Source organism: Rattus rattus, chromosome 4 (assembly GCF_011064425.1).
Source record: "Rattus rattus isolate New Zealand chromosome 4, Rrattus_CSIRO_v1, whole genome shotgun sequence".
Taxonomy (NCBI): domain Eukaryota; kingdom Metazoa; phylum Chordata; class Mammalia; order Rodentia; family Muridae; genus Rattus; species Rattus rattus.
This window is the reverse complement of record NC_046157.1, coordinates 81,234,468-81,250,097: the sequence shown is the minus strand read 5'-3', so window position 1 is coordinate 81,250,097 and position 15,630 is coordinate 81,234,468.

Genomic DNA, 15,630 nt, shown 5'->3' with positions numbered 1-15,630 from the left:
CTGTCTCCCTCTCCCTCCCCTGTTACTCCCCCTTCTCTCTCAGAGCTGCTCCTGAGTGCTTTAATGCGTCTAGGATAGAGACGGACTGGATACACACCACCAGAGGACAGTGCTCATATTTCCTCTTCATTTATAATCGTTCTGCATCTTGGTGGCTGGCAATGTCATTTTTCTTTCTTCAGGCCCCTGATACCTTTGGGGACTTTGGAAGCTGGCGAGTGTGTGTGTGTGTGTGTGTGGGGATAATGTTATTTGTTGTAGCCATTTATACTTCTTCTTCTCCTCCTCTTCTTCCTCCTCCTGCTTCTCCTCCACCTCCTTCTCCAGCCTCATATAGTCCAGACCAGCTTTGAACTCATCATCCTCCTGCCTCTGCCTCCCAGCTTCTGGAATGACAGGTATGGGGTGCCACCCTTAGCATCTCTAGCCATTTGTCTCCTTCCATTTTCCAAGTGTGGCGATGCCCACAGCACAGGCAGAGGACAGCGACACAGGCGGTAGGAAGGGGACCGGGAGCTTCAGTGCTTCAGCGCTCTGGCGCTCACACTAAGCCTTTGCTGGTCCACACACATCCCTCGCCAGCGTTGCCCACCTTCTATTTATTCCCTCCTTTTGGAGCATCCTCCTCCCAAATACTTTGAAGCCGTCTATTTCTTAGCCCCTGAGGTGTGTGGTGTGGGAATTGTGTGATCAGACAGGCACTCCAATGACCCAGAACCAGCACACCCAACCTTTCTCTCTCACCTGCCTTATTTTCCTTACACAACTCAAGTCCAACAAATGTTTACATTCCAAGCTATGCACTCCTGAAGACCCAGGTGAAAGTCCCATCTTCCTGAAACCTTTCTGGTCTCCCTCCTGTTAGCTGCCACCCATGACTTCTATCTTCTCAGAGCTTCTCTCTCCATAGGCATCCTCCTCGTGGGACTAAAGGGATTGCCTTGGGTCCTCAGGCCCCTAGCCCTCAGGCCCTCAGGCACCCAAGGTCAGAGACTCAGTCCTACATCTTTTGTGTAACAGTGGTTGGCCCTTGAATAGACGGCAGAAGCACCCAGTTGTTCCTAATGTCTTCTCATCTCATCCCTCTGTTTCTTACCAAGCCTCCTTCTGCCTTCCCAAAGAGTCGGTCTGTTCCAGATTAACTCCCCACAACCAAGGCATGCATCGGTCTTGTCTACAGACCCGCTTTTCTGAGAAAGCCTTCATGCCAGACAACTGCCCATCAGTCATTGACTATGGAAAGCCTCTTCCTGGGCCCCTAGCACCAACCATGACAGGATTTGTCTTAACCAGTCTCCACACAGGGTGCTCAGTGTCAGGGGGCTGCTTGTCACCGGCTTGCCATTTCCCTGGTCTCAGGTCGCTGTGCTTACCCACCCTCACTCCCAACTTCCCTCTCCCCGGAAATGTCCTCAGCAGCAGACCATAGCAATCCTGACCTTTCACCTCAGACGCCCGGAAAAAGTTTCTGTTTTCCTCTTCAGTTCTCTGAAGGATGAGAGGATTGAGGACACACGATCTGGTTAAAATTACTTATTGATTTCTTGAGCAAATGTACCCCTGATGTCTGCTGCCTCTGAGACCACGCTCTTCCTCCCAGAGGCTGGCTATCGACCTGCCAGTCATCCTTATTGGTCTATGGTGCTGTTCCCTAACTGTCCCCACACCCCCAGAGTGCCAGAGCTCACAGACCTCTTTTCTCTGCCTCCTGTAGGCCTGACTTTAGAGAGGAGCCACTCCCTCTCCACAGAGAGCAGGCTTTGCTATTGTTCTGCCTTTTGTCTCCTGTCTTAGCCTCCAGCCTCAATGACTGGTAAGTATCTTGCCACTCCACAGTGTCAGGAAGAGTGGTGGTAGCTGGGACACCTGCAGAGTGGGTGCCCTTGCTGACTGCTGCTCCCTGGGGGTCTTCATTACCTCCTATGAGACAAACCCATCCAGCAACCTCAACACATTCCTGTGGTTTCCTTGGCTCGGCTGCTACTGTCAGCTCCCAGAGAGCAGGTGTTTGAGGGAGTGAGGACCAGCATAGGCAGGTTTGGGGACGGCTCGAATGAGGCTAGCCGGAGCAGGGGAGGCAGCCTAGAGGCCAAGACTGACAGATGGGGAGCCCAAGGGCAGCTGTACCTCACATCACATGACCCAGCTGCTGTCACCCATGTCTCACTCCCATCTGCATCCTGGTACTCTCAGACACTTACCCTCAGAGGCCCAGAGCAACCTTGCCTCATGCTCACCCTGCCTGGACCATACGCTGTGGCATAGCCGTGGCAGGTGTAAGGATAAGCTCTGTTACCTTAGCCTGCCAATCTCTCTCCTCAGCCCAAGACAGGAACATCTTCTCCAGGGCCCTGAAAGGCCAGTGCCATCTATCCTGTCATCCCTGTGCGGGAGTCCCTCCCAGAGTTGAAAGCCTGCTACAAGTTCTGCCTATCCGAGCCCCACACTGGGTTATGCCTGCTCCCATAGAAAGTGGGGCTCACTTTCTGTGTAGGTGACTCTGCTTATGGACTTTAAGCACAGAGGCCACAACAGGGCACTGCAGTGGGTGCTGTGCCACCTCATGAGCCAGAGTGACATACTTCAGAACTTGATTGGGGTGTGGTGTCTAAGAGGGGACTCCAGATACTCTCGGGTCCTTGTCTGAAGAATGTTCTCCCTCTACCTGGGGAAATTATCTTCTTGGACAGAGTGTGCAGCTTTGGGAGGGACACACATGGGTCAAAGAGAAGGGACACCATCTGAGTCAGCCAGAACAGCTGTTTCCACCCTGGTGAGCATGGGGTGAAAGGTCACAGCCAGGTCACCCTGGTGACCATGGGGTGACATTTGTCACAGACAGATAACCCTGGTGACCAGGGGGTTACAGGTGTTACAGCCAAATCATCTTGATGACTATGGGGTGATAGTTGTCACAGCCAGATCACCCTGGTGACCATGGGGTGAAAGATCACAGCCAGATCACCCTGGTGATCAGGGGGTGACAGGTGTGGCAGCCAGATCACCTTAATGACTCATGGGATGACAGGTGTCACAGTCAGATCACCTTGGTGACTATGGAGTGACAGTTGTCATAGACAGATCACCCTAGTGATCATGGGGTGACAGGTGTCACAGATCTTTACATGTGTAAATCTGAGTAACATCCCATGACCATCTACTCACTCTGATTTGTAGGTGAGGGATACGGGCACAGAGGGATTTGCCAAGGGTCAACGCCAGGCCACCTGGACCCCGTGTGAACATGCTGATCCACCCTGGTCTCCACAGGCTGGAAGCTTTCAACACCTGTCAACACCTCTCTGGATCCCCTGGGATCGAATATACTTTTGTTCGTCTTTCAGTTATTCATTCAACAGCCAGTGGGCTCCTGTCTGGGGGGTATTGCTTTGGGTACTGGTGTAGAAGAGTTCCTGCTCACCAGGAGATTCTATGTTACTAAAGTAGATGGAAAACAATGTTAAACAGGAGGTTAGCTCTGGGAGGGACTGACCAATGAGCTCCCCCAAACACAGCATATAAAAACAATAGTTGGGAGTTACTGTGGTTTGAATGACAAATGTCACCCAGGTGCTCATGTCCTTGAACACTTGGCTTCCAGTTGGTGGTGGTGTTTGGGGTGGGTGTAGTACTCTTAGGACATTCAACTTGCTGAAGGAAGTAAGCTGTGCACTTGGAGATGGGCTTTAAGAGTTTGACTTCTCGCCCACAGACAAAATGGACTAAGGGGCTCTTTCTCTTGCAACACGTGCCTTTATAGACTTCCTCTCTGGAACCCTGAACCAAATGAACTCTTGCTTCTGTCCTTGGGATATGACATTTTGCTCCCAGCATCAGAAAAGGAACTAATTCGGTGGTGGTTGACTTCAACTGGGCTAGCTCAGGGCTCCCACACAGTTAGTGGGAGCTGACTGTGGTCAAACTAACTTAAGAACTCTCCCACCAGGGGAGTGAGTGCCCTTACTTCTCCAGTGACTTTTCAACTTCAGAGGTACCTAAAACCCTGCACGCGTTCTTGCCTGTTTCGAAAGGTTAGTTTTGAATTATGTGTATGTGTGAATGGGTTTACGCAAACGAGTGCAGTTGCCCACAGAGGCCACAGAGGAGGAACTCTGATGCCTTGTAGCTGAAGTTAAAGGTGCTTGCGAGCCAACCTACAGGTGTGCAAGGAGCTGAACTCAGGTCCTCTGCAAGAGCAGTATGTGCTCTGAACTCCCGAGCTGTCTTTCCAGCCCTCTCTTCCTTCGTCTTATGTTCCTATAAATAACAGAGTGGATCCTGGGTAAAGCAAGCTTCCAGGAAGAATAAGCTCCAGTCTTTTCCTGGGGTGTCGCCCTGGAGAAGACACCAGGGATGGAACAAGTGGAAGAGGAGGGTCAGGACCATGGTTGCTTGGGTGCCCTATTCTTTCTAAAGCATGCATCTATGTTTCCTTGGTTGCTCTCGTGCCCTTGCTGGCCGTATTATTGTGCTTCCTGATTCTTCTCTTTCGGGAGCACAGGGGTGGAGACTGCTGTGAGGTTGAGATCAGAGGAAACTGGAGAACCGGCCATACCCATATTGCTCACTGTCTCTATATATCTATGGTACAGAAAGTATATATACTGCAGTGATCAGAGGATACAGCTCATGCAGAAGACAGGACGTACCCAGCACTCTCTCAGAAGTGGGGAGCTGAACAAGAGGCCTGTGAGGTGTGATGGGGAAGGCTCTAAGATCCTGTGGAAGGAGTCCATTAGTCAGAGAATGTCCAGAGCTACAGAAAGACTAAGAACACAGACACTTGGTTCCCTTCTGGCAGCAGTCACACCAACTGCCATCGAGAAGAGCACTGTGTGGCAAATAGTCTTGCACTGCTGGTAGACAGCTAGGGGCAGCTAGGGCAGTTGGAGTGCTGTTGGATACTGTGACTGGTACCAGGAGCCATGAGACACGGCTCTAGGCTTAAAGAGAAGAGGGGACAGAGGACGATAAGCATGGTGAAACTGTAGATATAGGGCAGGGGTGCTGAAGACACACTAAGGCATCCCAGCCTGAGACCAGGAGAACCCCTGCCTACTTCATTCACCTTCCAGTTGGGAGCTTAGCTAGCAATGGGGGCTCACTGGAGCTAGATGGGAATTTATTTAATGCTCTGAACATTTCTACACTCAGTGGGCACAGAGAAGGCCATGAATCATTCCTCCAGAGCCTGCGCTGGAGCCTATCACCCAGCAATGACACATCTGATCCCCAGGTCTTCCACTGTAGTGCCTGTAGCTCCCTCGGTGCAATGACTCTGGCAGGGTCTGAATCTGGTCATGGTGACCCCCCAACCCCCAAGCCTGGTGCATCAGATCACCATTGATGTGGAGGGCGCCATCCTGAGGCAGAGGGGAGATAAAGCCTTCCATGACAACATGCCGGCGACTTACAGGCCCCTCCTGGTCTTGGAAACTCGTGCTTTTTCTAGATAGGATTGGTTGTAAATTTGAATAATCTTCCCCAAGAATCTCCAGAAACCACTTAAAAAACAAACGGAAGGAAAACAATAATGATGATTAAAATAAAACAAAACAAAACTCTCTGGTATGCACGGCGATGAGCTTGTGCTCTGGAGTCAGGCTGTGTGGGATGAGAGCCCAACCTTAGCCCTTGTAGGCTGAATGGCTTTGGCCAGTGACTTCACCTCTCTCTATGCGCAGTTCTGAGCTCCAACTGAGCTGATGGGGATGCCCTTGCTTTAGGGAGGATGGTGAGGAAAACAGACACTAAGAAAGCCGAGTGCTTAGATGGGCAAGTGGTTAGACAGGGAGGGATTCAGAAAGATTGGTTGTTCTTTTTATCTATGCTTAATGGTTTCTCTGGCTCTCTGGTGACAACTGGAGAGCTGACAACGACCATAAGGCTCCTGTCACTCCCAGTCTTCTTGGGGACCCTGGGAAGCACTCGTGCAAACATGCTTCATTGATATATCCCTATTCAGTCACTTGCTCAGCGGGCATTTACAAAGTCCCCTCCTACTGGTCACTGCTCATGGCCACGCAGGTATGGGGACCCCTGTCCTTACCTTCACTCTTCCTCCTGACCTTGAAGAAGAAAGGAGACCACCTCTTACCATCTGCTTGCTCTGTGCCTAGTAGAGAGTCGAGGACACCTGGAGGGTCACCACAGAGTGCAGAGAGGGGCATGGATAGCTTCTGGATGACTGAGATTCAGACTCCTACAGGCTGATTCCTGAGGACTTGGTGCACCTCTTACCACACACAGAGAATGAGTACGCTGTGTCCCTCCATTCTCAGCGGACTGTCACCGCCTTCACACGCAGGTGCAGAGGTGAACCTGCTGCCGTCTGCGTCCACCTCCACCCTGGGAGCCTTCTCCTTCCCCTGCCACGTGAGAGCCTGGGTCATTTCCTTTGTGATCCATGGCTGCTAGTGTGACCGTTAGCCAGAACTGTGACACAGGTCCAGGCTTCAGTCTTCATGTACTCCAGAGCCCAGACCCAGAGAGCAGGAGGGGCTGGAGGTCGTCAGTTCAGAGGCAAGGCAATTACAGGCGCTTCTAACCTTGATGCCTCAGTTGGTCACCAGAATACGTTCAATATCTAGGAGGGTCTGAGACCTCACCTCATGTGTCTGAAGAACGTAAGAAATGTCCCTTCTTGGCAGATCGTGGTGGCTCAAAGCATCGTTTCCCAAGGACAGAATTCTGGAACATTCTCCAAATTATACTAGTCTCTCAGTCTCTCTCTCTCTCTCTCTCTCTCTCTCTCTCTCTCTCTCTCTCTCTCTCTCTCTCTCCCTCTCTCTCCCTCTCCCTCTCCCCCTTCCGCACTCTCTCCCCCCACCTTCTCTCTCTCCCTCGTGTGTGTGTCTGCCTACTATCTGTCCATCTGTCTTGCCTTCCTCTCGTCACTGGAGATCAATCCCAGAACATTGGTGCCATTCGCATCCCCGAGCCCCAATCCACCTCTTCATTTTTATGGCTTTCTAGAACCATCTCCCACCTCCAGAAGTTAGATTTCTGAAGAGAATTGATATTTGCACAGCTAAGGGGTCTTCCATATCAAGAGATGCTGGGTCTCGTGGTGGTGCCCACTTGCAATCCCAGTACTCAGGAGGCTGAGGCAGGAAGGATTAAGAGTTGGAGACCAGTCTAGGTGAAACAGACAGACAGACAGACAAATGCGTGCATGTGCACTCGTGCGCATGCACACACACACACACACACACAGACACACACACACACACACAGGCACACACACACACACACACACACACACACAGCAGGGAAGAATGTATGTGGGGAGATTAATGTACCCTAGGGAAAGACTCAGAGGTCTGTCCTTAGAAAAGGATCCTTTGCCTTCAGGAACCCTATCATAGAGTCTGCACAGGAGGGAGAATCTGCACCTTCTTAGCACACAGGACACTTGAGGGTCCCATCTGCCACTATGCGCTGTCCCTAAGAGCCTTCTTCCTTAGTGGAATATCCACTGCTCGTACATCTGCTGTGCTTAGTAACTTCTCAGATCCCGAGTACTGCACTGGGCCTTGTCTCTCAGTGGAGAGTCTTTGCCTCTGAGCCCAGAGGCAGCTTGGACCCTTGTAAGACTTCAGCAAACACTGGTCAAGGGAACAGGGGACATGGAGGCTTTTAGAGACCATTCCAATGCACCAGCTTGCATCGAAAATCAGTGGCTGTGGTCCACGGTGTCAGGTGAAGGTCTGATGCTCCGATCAACCATTCGGGCAAAGCGATGCAATTCCCGTATTTGTGCAGAGTTCCTCAGAGAAGCCACATCCTACATAGACATCTGAATGCACTGAGTGCTTTCTGAGTTGGAAGGAGCATGGAGTCCAAAGCCATTCACCTTGGGGAATCACACATCAGCCAGTTTAATCTAAGTGTCTGTTAGACATTATCTCCACTTTATTGATAAAGACATCGGAACCCAGCATGCAACATGCATCTGTAACCCCAGCACTTGGGAGACAGAGGCAGGAGGATTGACAGGAATGCGAAGCCATCCTAGTCTACAGAGCAAATTCCCAGCACGAATAGAAAAGCCACATTTCAAGAAATGGTACTTAAGTTATTTGTAGGCAAACTGGAGAGGCAGATGGCCCTGCAGTTAAGAAGTTCTTGCAGAAGACCTGAACTGGGTTCCCAGCATCTACAATGGGTGCTTAATAAACACTTGTAACTCTAGCTCCAAGGGACCCAACATAATTTTCTGGCTTCCAAGGGGGCCCACACACACAGACACACATTCATAATAAATAAACAAACATCACATTGAGCGTGTAAGTGGGCAGCTGTCCTGTGGTAGAACCTAGCTAGTCTCATCCCTTGTTTGTTCTCTTGTGCATTTCCAGTGGATTGCTCTGGTCACAGTATCATGGCTGTTAGCATGACAGCTTCAGGGAGCTGTGAGCCTCAGCCTTCAGTGCAGCAGTAGTGACGCAGTGAAACCCAGGAAGGGGCAGAATGTTTATTTCCTATCTGGGCTATACCAAGTTACTGCAGACTTATTCCCATAGGTTTCCTTATCCCCGTGACCTGGCAGGCTTAATTATTTTAGCTCACGGTTTTAGAGGGTTCAGCCCATGGTCACTGGGATCCCTGGTTTCTGAACTTGTAAGGCAGATCAGCCCAGCAGCATTCACGGTGCAACATAGAGGAAGAGACCAGGGCAGGATATAGCCACCCAGGGCATATCCACTTTGACCCACTTCCTCTCAGTAAACCCTGCTCCCAGGAACACCACCATACCATGGATCCACCATGAGATTAAGCTATCGACCAGGTCAGGGCCTTAAAGATCTGCGGACTCTCAGGATGCAGTCACAGACACCCAGGGCTCCGCTACACTAATCTCTCAGGCTTTACTCAATTCAATGAGGCTGACAGTCAAAATGAATCACTACTGTTGATGACTTAAAATAGCTTGAATCCGGGCTTGGGGGGCGGGGCTGATGATGGCTCAGCAGGTAAAGCCCTTGCAGCCAAACCTGATGACCTGAGTCTGATCTCTGGAACCTAGGCAGTGGAAGGAGAGAAGCAGCCCCTGCAAACTGGTTTCTGACTTCCACACCTGCATTGTGGCATATGCAGGCCCACAGTAAATGCATCCATTTAATTAAAAATAGCTTGAATCTGTTATGCTCCTCAGAGAGTAAATGTCTTAAATTAAGGCCTCTTCCTTGCTTGGCAGCTCCCAGCCTCTGCCTCCCTTCATCTCAGGCCTTTGCCTTCCCTGCCATGATTCTGCCATTCTGACCTCATCGTGCTCTGATGCGGGCACTCATGATTACATGGGGTCCAATGGATAACCCAGAGATCTCCCATATAAAGGCCTTTAATGAATGGAGCCTACAGAATTCTGCTTGCTCCGTAGGGTAACGGAGCCATGGATTGCAGAAGTCAGGTTGCTTGCTTGTCCCCAGCACCAAACCTTGGTCCTTAGTAGGTTGTTTGTGGACCAGAGATTTTGCTCTTAAAGTCCCCCAGGAGCTAGTTGTGATGATGACTCTGAGAGCTGAGAGGGTGAGAAGATCAGTGTCGTGGTAGTGGTCCTGGGAGGTTAATGGCAGAGTCTGTTTCCTCATGCCAGGGCCTGGGCTGGCAGAATCATGTGGAGATGGCTGGTTGTATGTTGAAGAGCTAGGCTAGACAGGGCCAGGGGAGAGACAATAGACATGGCCAGGGAGGGAGATTGAGGATGTTTAGAACCAAGTATTTCAGACATAGGTAAGGATGCACTCGTGAATGGTTAGGTTGGATAACGAACCCATCTGGAGCGCTGTATGAGGGAGCCCCCAGGCTGCTTGGGACGCCAAGCGGCAGGGCCAGCTTTTTGCCTATTGCTCCAGTCCACCTGGTCGACTAAAGAAACTTTTCAAGAAAGAAAGCTTGTGGGGCAGAGCTGTGTGGGGTTGACATTCTATCCTGAGGTGTGTCCACTCTGAGAGGCTGTGCGAGGTCAATGTTGAGCCAGGCACAGCCCGCTGCCAGCTCTGAAAGGCTTGGGGATTCCCTGTGTGGTCTGGGAGCTGGCTGGGCTGGAGAGACACGAGCTGGGAAGGGATGCCAGTCTCTTGCTTTGAGAGGGAAATGCCAAGGGTCTGATATGCCCTGAAGGTTGTTGCCTTCATATCTCTCCCTCTCCCTCCCCTCCCCCTTCTCCCTTCTCCTCCCTGTCCCTTCCTCCCCACTGGGATGGCAGGTGGTGGGTGGCTCCATGCTAGGGCCTTTGTGGGACATCATTGTTGTCACCCCTGATGCTTCCAGTGAGAGACTTTTGATCAATCAGTCACATAGGCAATGGGGCCCTCATCCCAGTCCTGCATCTTAGATTTGACAGCAACCATTGGATTCCTGTAGCTGCCACGTGGCAAAGTGGCCCCTCCAAGAGCTGTGGCAAAGGGTAGACGGGAGAATGTGGGAACTGATTGGAGCTTAGCAAATCCAGAAGAACTGGGTCATAGATTTTCCTTCCTTCCTCTCTTCCTTCTCTCCCCTCTTCTTCCATCTAATTTTCCTGCTTCCTTTCTTCTCTCCCTCCCTTTTATTTTTCTTTCCTTACTTTCTGCTTTCCTTCCTCTCTCCCTTCTGTTCCTTTTAGAGGAGAACTGGAAGCAACTGGTCAGCTATGTCTACTCCAACATCCCTTGGCAATTGCAGCTTACTGCCCAGGACACACAGGCAGGTGCCCACCCACTCCTTATCCTATCTCTGGACTCATTCACTCGGCGAAGATGACGATGACGCCGCCGCCGCCGCCGCCGCCGCCACCCCATTCTCAAAAAACCCAAGTTTGAAATGGATGCAAAATATGAAAGGGACCATTGGCAAGTGTCTCCTTCCGCTCCACAGATGTCATTTAATATACAAAGGAAGGGAGGGAGAGAGGGAGGAAGGAACAGAAGGAGGAGAGAGAGAGAAGAGGCAGAGGAAAGAGATGGAGGGAGGAAGAGATGGGTGAGGGAACAGTGGGGGAGGGGGAAAGGACGGCTGGAGGGAGGGAGGGTGGGAGGAGGGACATGGGGAGGAAGCGATGGAGGGGTAAGGGGAGGGGAAGAGGGAAGGGCAAGTGTAGCATGTTGCGGCTTGTATGTGACACCTGCCAGCTGCTGCTCTGAAGCCACTTCTGTGCTCTGGGACCTCGTGATGGATGCCACCACACAGCCCATTTATTTAACAAATGTGTATCAAGCACCTGTGCTGAGCACCGTGGCGACACATCGCTAAATAATAGATCGGGCATGCCCTTGGGTGCCTTCAGTCTAGTGGGGAGCGAAGGTCTGAGCACAGCCAATTTCAACCGAGGGAAAGAAAGCAAGTGGCGCCCTCATGTGGGAAGGCCGGATCTTAGCCCAAGCCCCAGGCCTGTCCCGGCACTGTTTCATTGTTGACTGGCTTTGTGGGATGGTGGGAGGCGAAGACAAGCAGGCAAGGGGTGGGGGGCACAGTGTGCATTTACCTTCCCACTTAGGAAGGGATGGGCTGCATCGCCATCGGGTAAGCATGGATTGGGTTGCTACCTTGGGAGAAGCAGGCACAGGACGGCCTGGGGCAATAAACTCCCTCAACATCCCCTTGCTGGGCTCCTGTACCATCTGCTTCCCTCTTCTGTGCAGGGTCGCTCAGTTCTGAGCACACACTTACTTGGAGAGGCATCCACGGGGTGTGTGTGTGTGTGTGTGTGTGTGTGTGTGTGTGTGTGTGTGTGTGTGTGTGTGTGTGTGTGTGTGTGTGCGTGTGCAGCACATTGCAGCGTGTTCATGTGAAGAAAAGCCTGGGCTGGGGAGATGACTCAATCAGTAAAGTGCTCGCTGCACATGGTTAGACTTGAGGATTGGGCTCAACCCCCTAGAATCCACTTGAAAAGTGCAAACGTGGAGACTCACACCTGTGACCTCAGTGCTAAGGAGGCAGAGACAGGCAGACCCCTGTGGCTCACTGACCAGCCAACCTAGGATAAAGGGCAAGTCTCAAGTAAAAGTTAGACTTGTCCCTAAAATCAAGATGGATGCTTCGTGCCCAGTGCATCTGAGGCTCACGTTTGACTTCCAAAGTCACAAACACGTGCACCCACACATGAACATGCATGCACACCCCAGGTTGGGGTTGGGCATCCTCTCTCAGAGTTTCACTCTTGACTCACTGATACACTCCTGCTGAAAAACCATAACCACAGCACCAAAGCCAAGGTCGGCCGCCATGGGGGCAATGGTACTTCAGTCTTGACAGGTTAGGACCAAGACACCACAATGTGGAGAAAGCCTAGCTGGAGTACTCAAGGCTTTCGTAAACATCCCATTAGCCACATCCTTCACTGTCACTAAGACCGAGTCCAAATTGCCAACATTGCTAATGGCTCTTGACTCTTGGCAGGGTTCAGAGCTAGGATTTCTATGTCCTTGAGGTTGTCAGTAATAGATATGAAGGTGGAAGGGGCTCCAGGCTCTGGAGGCATGAGCTCAAGGGATGTGGAAGGGAGGCAGACAGATCTTCACCAGTCTGGCCCTAGGCTTGAGCCCATCCTTCTGCACACTTCTGAGAAGTCTTGGTGGGTTATGCATAGCTAGAAGCAATGCTTGGGGATGGTATTTGTACCCTTGAGGCTACGTGCTTGGTGCATCACGTGGTAGGTCCAAGTTCAGTCCTTCCCGGGTCCCGGCCACCCTTACCTCAAGGCACACAGGGTCTCTGGGAAAGAACATGCTAAGAATGATACCTAGACATTGCATGTGTGCATTGGGAACCCTGGAGTAACCCCTTAACAAACTCAAGGCATTTAAATATTCATGTAAGTAACCCCCTAACTCATCCACCAAGCTATACTTAGCTAGAAAGTCAGGCTTGGGGATGGGAGCAAGCCAATGAGTTGCACAATACTAGGAGACGGAAGAGACAACAGGCCCAGAGTGGCCTGGAATGAACGTAGGAACCTAAGAGGTGGGAAGCCTGATCTCCAGGTCCCTACACATAAGAAGGCTCTGTAGAGGGGTCATGGAAGTCCGCTGGGATGGGAAAAATGAAAATAGTTGGAGGAGGGAAGAGACAGACTGACACATGCCCAAGTTTTATACACAGTAAACTCATGTCCCTCAGCCCAACCCTCTCAGCCTATGCAGTCTCTCTTGCTTCACCTCCCCACCATCATCTCATAGGCTGTTGAATACTCCCTACAGGCCGCTCTGGACTTACTTACCTGGCCGCCAGTCAGTGTGAGGCCCCAACACACATATTCACTGGCTGTCTGACTAACAGCAATGCTTTTCTGGATTTGGCAGTAGACAGAGGCTTTCCCGAGTGGGACCTGCAACGTTCTAAAGTATAGACAGGGCTGGGTTTATAATTCACCTGTCTTCACTGATTCCATGGAGGATAGGATCATTTGATCAGCTGGTAAAGAGTTTGCCTGGAGATCTGGATTCAACTTCCATAGCCTAGGTGAAAAGCTTCGGGGGATAGAACATGCTGGAATCCCAGTGTCTTGGAGACAGACAGGTGGATCCTGGGACTCCCTGGGAGATCAGCCCAGACTCTTCAGCAAGCCCAAGGTTGCAATGAGAGACTTTGTCTTAAAAAAAAAACCAAGATGGATGACTCCCACGGAGATGACATCTTAAGTTGATCTCTGGCCTACAAATATACACACGTTTCCACACTCAATCTCTCTGAGGCACACCCAGAGACCAGCACACACACATAGACCCTCTCCTTGGGACACCTTTATCTCTGCTACACTTTGCCATCTCACCTGGAGCAGTGGAGAGGCGAGGAGATGGCCACTTGGCTACACTTACCAATTGCTATATCACAGACTCCTTCCAATAGACAATGACGTGAAAAGCTAGATTCCTATTACTTGTCAGGAGGTGTCCAAGCGCTTGGCTCGTACCTTTTCTAGTTTGTTCTCTCCATCTTTTAGACCTTTGAGAATATTGCAGACCTGAGCTATCTCTTCTCTTCCCTGTTCCTATGGTATGGAGGGGAGGAGAGACATCTTTATAAACAGGTGCACTCGGTGTGACGAATACTACGATTGTGAGGCCCGGCACGCCCTGGGCAGGAGAAGGAGGCTTACTTGCATCATCTTGTGTCTGTGATTAATGAAGGGATTGCCTGCCAGGAGTAGTGACATTTAAGCTAAGCTGAAGTCTGGAGATGCTGCGTGAGCGTTCTCCGGGGAAATGTCAACAAATGGCTATTCACCCAAGCTAAGGCACCAACCACAGCCCAAACTAGTGACAGCATTTGAGTTTGACTTGGTGAGCCAGTATGCTTATCAAGCTCAGTTACAGTGAACGGGGGAGGGGTTAGCTTGCAGCAGCACAGGTGACATCACAGCTGCCACACCACCAGAAAATCCCTTCTCGGCTTGGACGACCATGTCCCCAGTGCTCTGTAGATGAAGGTCTCCCATGCCTTGCAGTTCGCTTCAGCTAAATCTTCATCCATGTGCTTCCGTGTCTTCCAAGACCACACGAAGCTGGGTCAGAGTTTGGTGCTGCTGATTGGCAGGTGCAAGAAACCAAGGCTGGGACCAAAAGTGAGGGCCCACTGACTCTCCCCATCACCTCCTTCTATGAAGTCAGGTCAATAGGCCCGACACTGAAGATCTCCTGTAGGTGGTCACAGCTTCTCTACTGAATATGGTAATGGTTTCAGAAGGCAACGTTGGAGAACATGTGGGTCAGTGGGGCTTACCCAAGTGACTTGGGGATAGGACGGTGGGATTGGGAGGGAAACATTTCACATGCTGGAAAGAGAAGAGGGGAGAGCGTGGCAGTATGGGAAGAGTTTGAAGCACTGAAGGAGTGGGAGAGAAATTCAATGTGGTTCCACACACACTATATAGTCAGACAGGGATAGTGAGACACTGTGCAAGGAATGCACCTTCCTGTGCTAATTCTAGATCTCTTCAGAGAAAGAACCATTTTTTTTGCTCCCTTTTGTGAGTTAATTGAACACCTCAGGGCTGAATATAAATATGAAGTTTAATGTTTGAACGGATAAAACTCATGGGGGTAAAAAATGGCATGTGTGTATAGAAGCCCTAAATATGATCAAGCCTTTTATTATTGAGTTAGGAAATAGCAAAACACAATTTCCTTTGGTAGGTTGGTGTGTGTGATTTTGTGTGTGTGATTTTGTGTGTGTGTGTGTGTGTGTGTGTGTGTGTATTTGCATATGTGGGCACAAGTACAGTGTGTAGATGCGTGTACACATGTACATGTGGTGACTAGAAGTTGATATTGAGCGTCTTCCACATGCTACACCTTCTATTTTGAGGCAAGGTGTCTCCCTGGAACCCAGACCTCGCACACTTGGCTAGTCTAGCCTGCTAGCTTGTTTCATGTAGGGCTCCTGTCTTAGTTAGGGGTTTCCTACTTTGAACAGACATCATGACCAAGTCAACTCTTCTTTTTTTCTATTTTTCGGAGCTGGGGACCGAACCCAGGGCCTTACGCTTGCTAGGCAAGCGCTCTACCACTGAGCTAAATCCCAACCCCGACCAACTCTTATAAGGACAACATTTAACTGGGGCTGGCTTACAGGTTCAGAGGTTCAGTCCATTATCATCAAGGTGGGAACATGACAGCATCCAGGCAGGCATGGTGTAGGAAGAGCTGA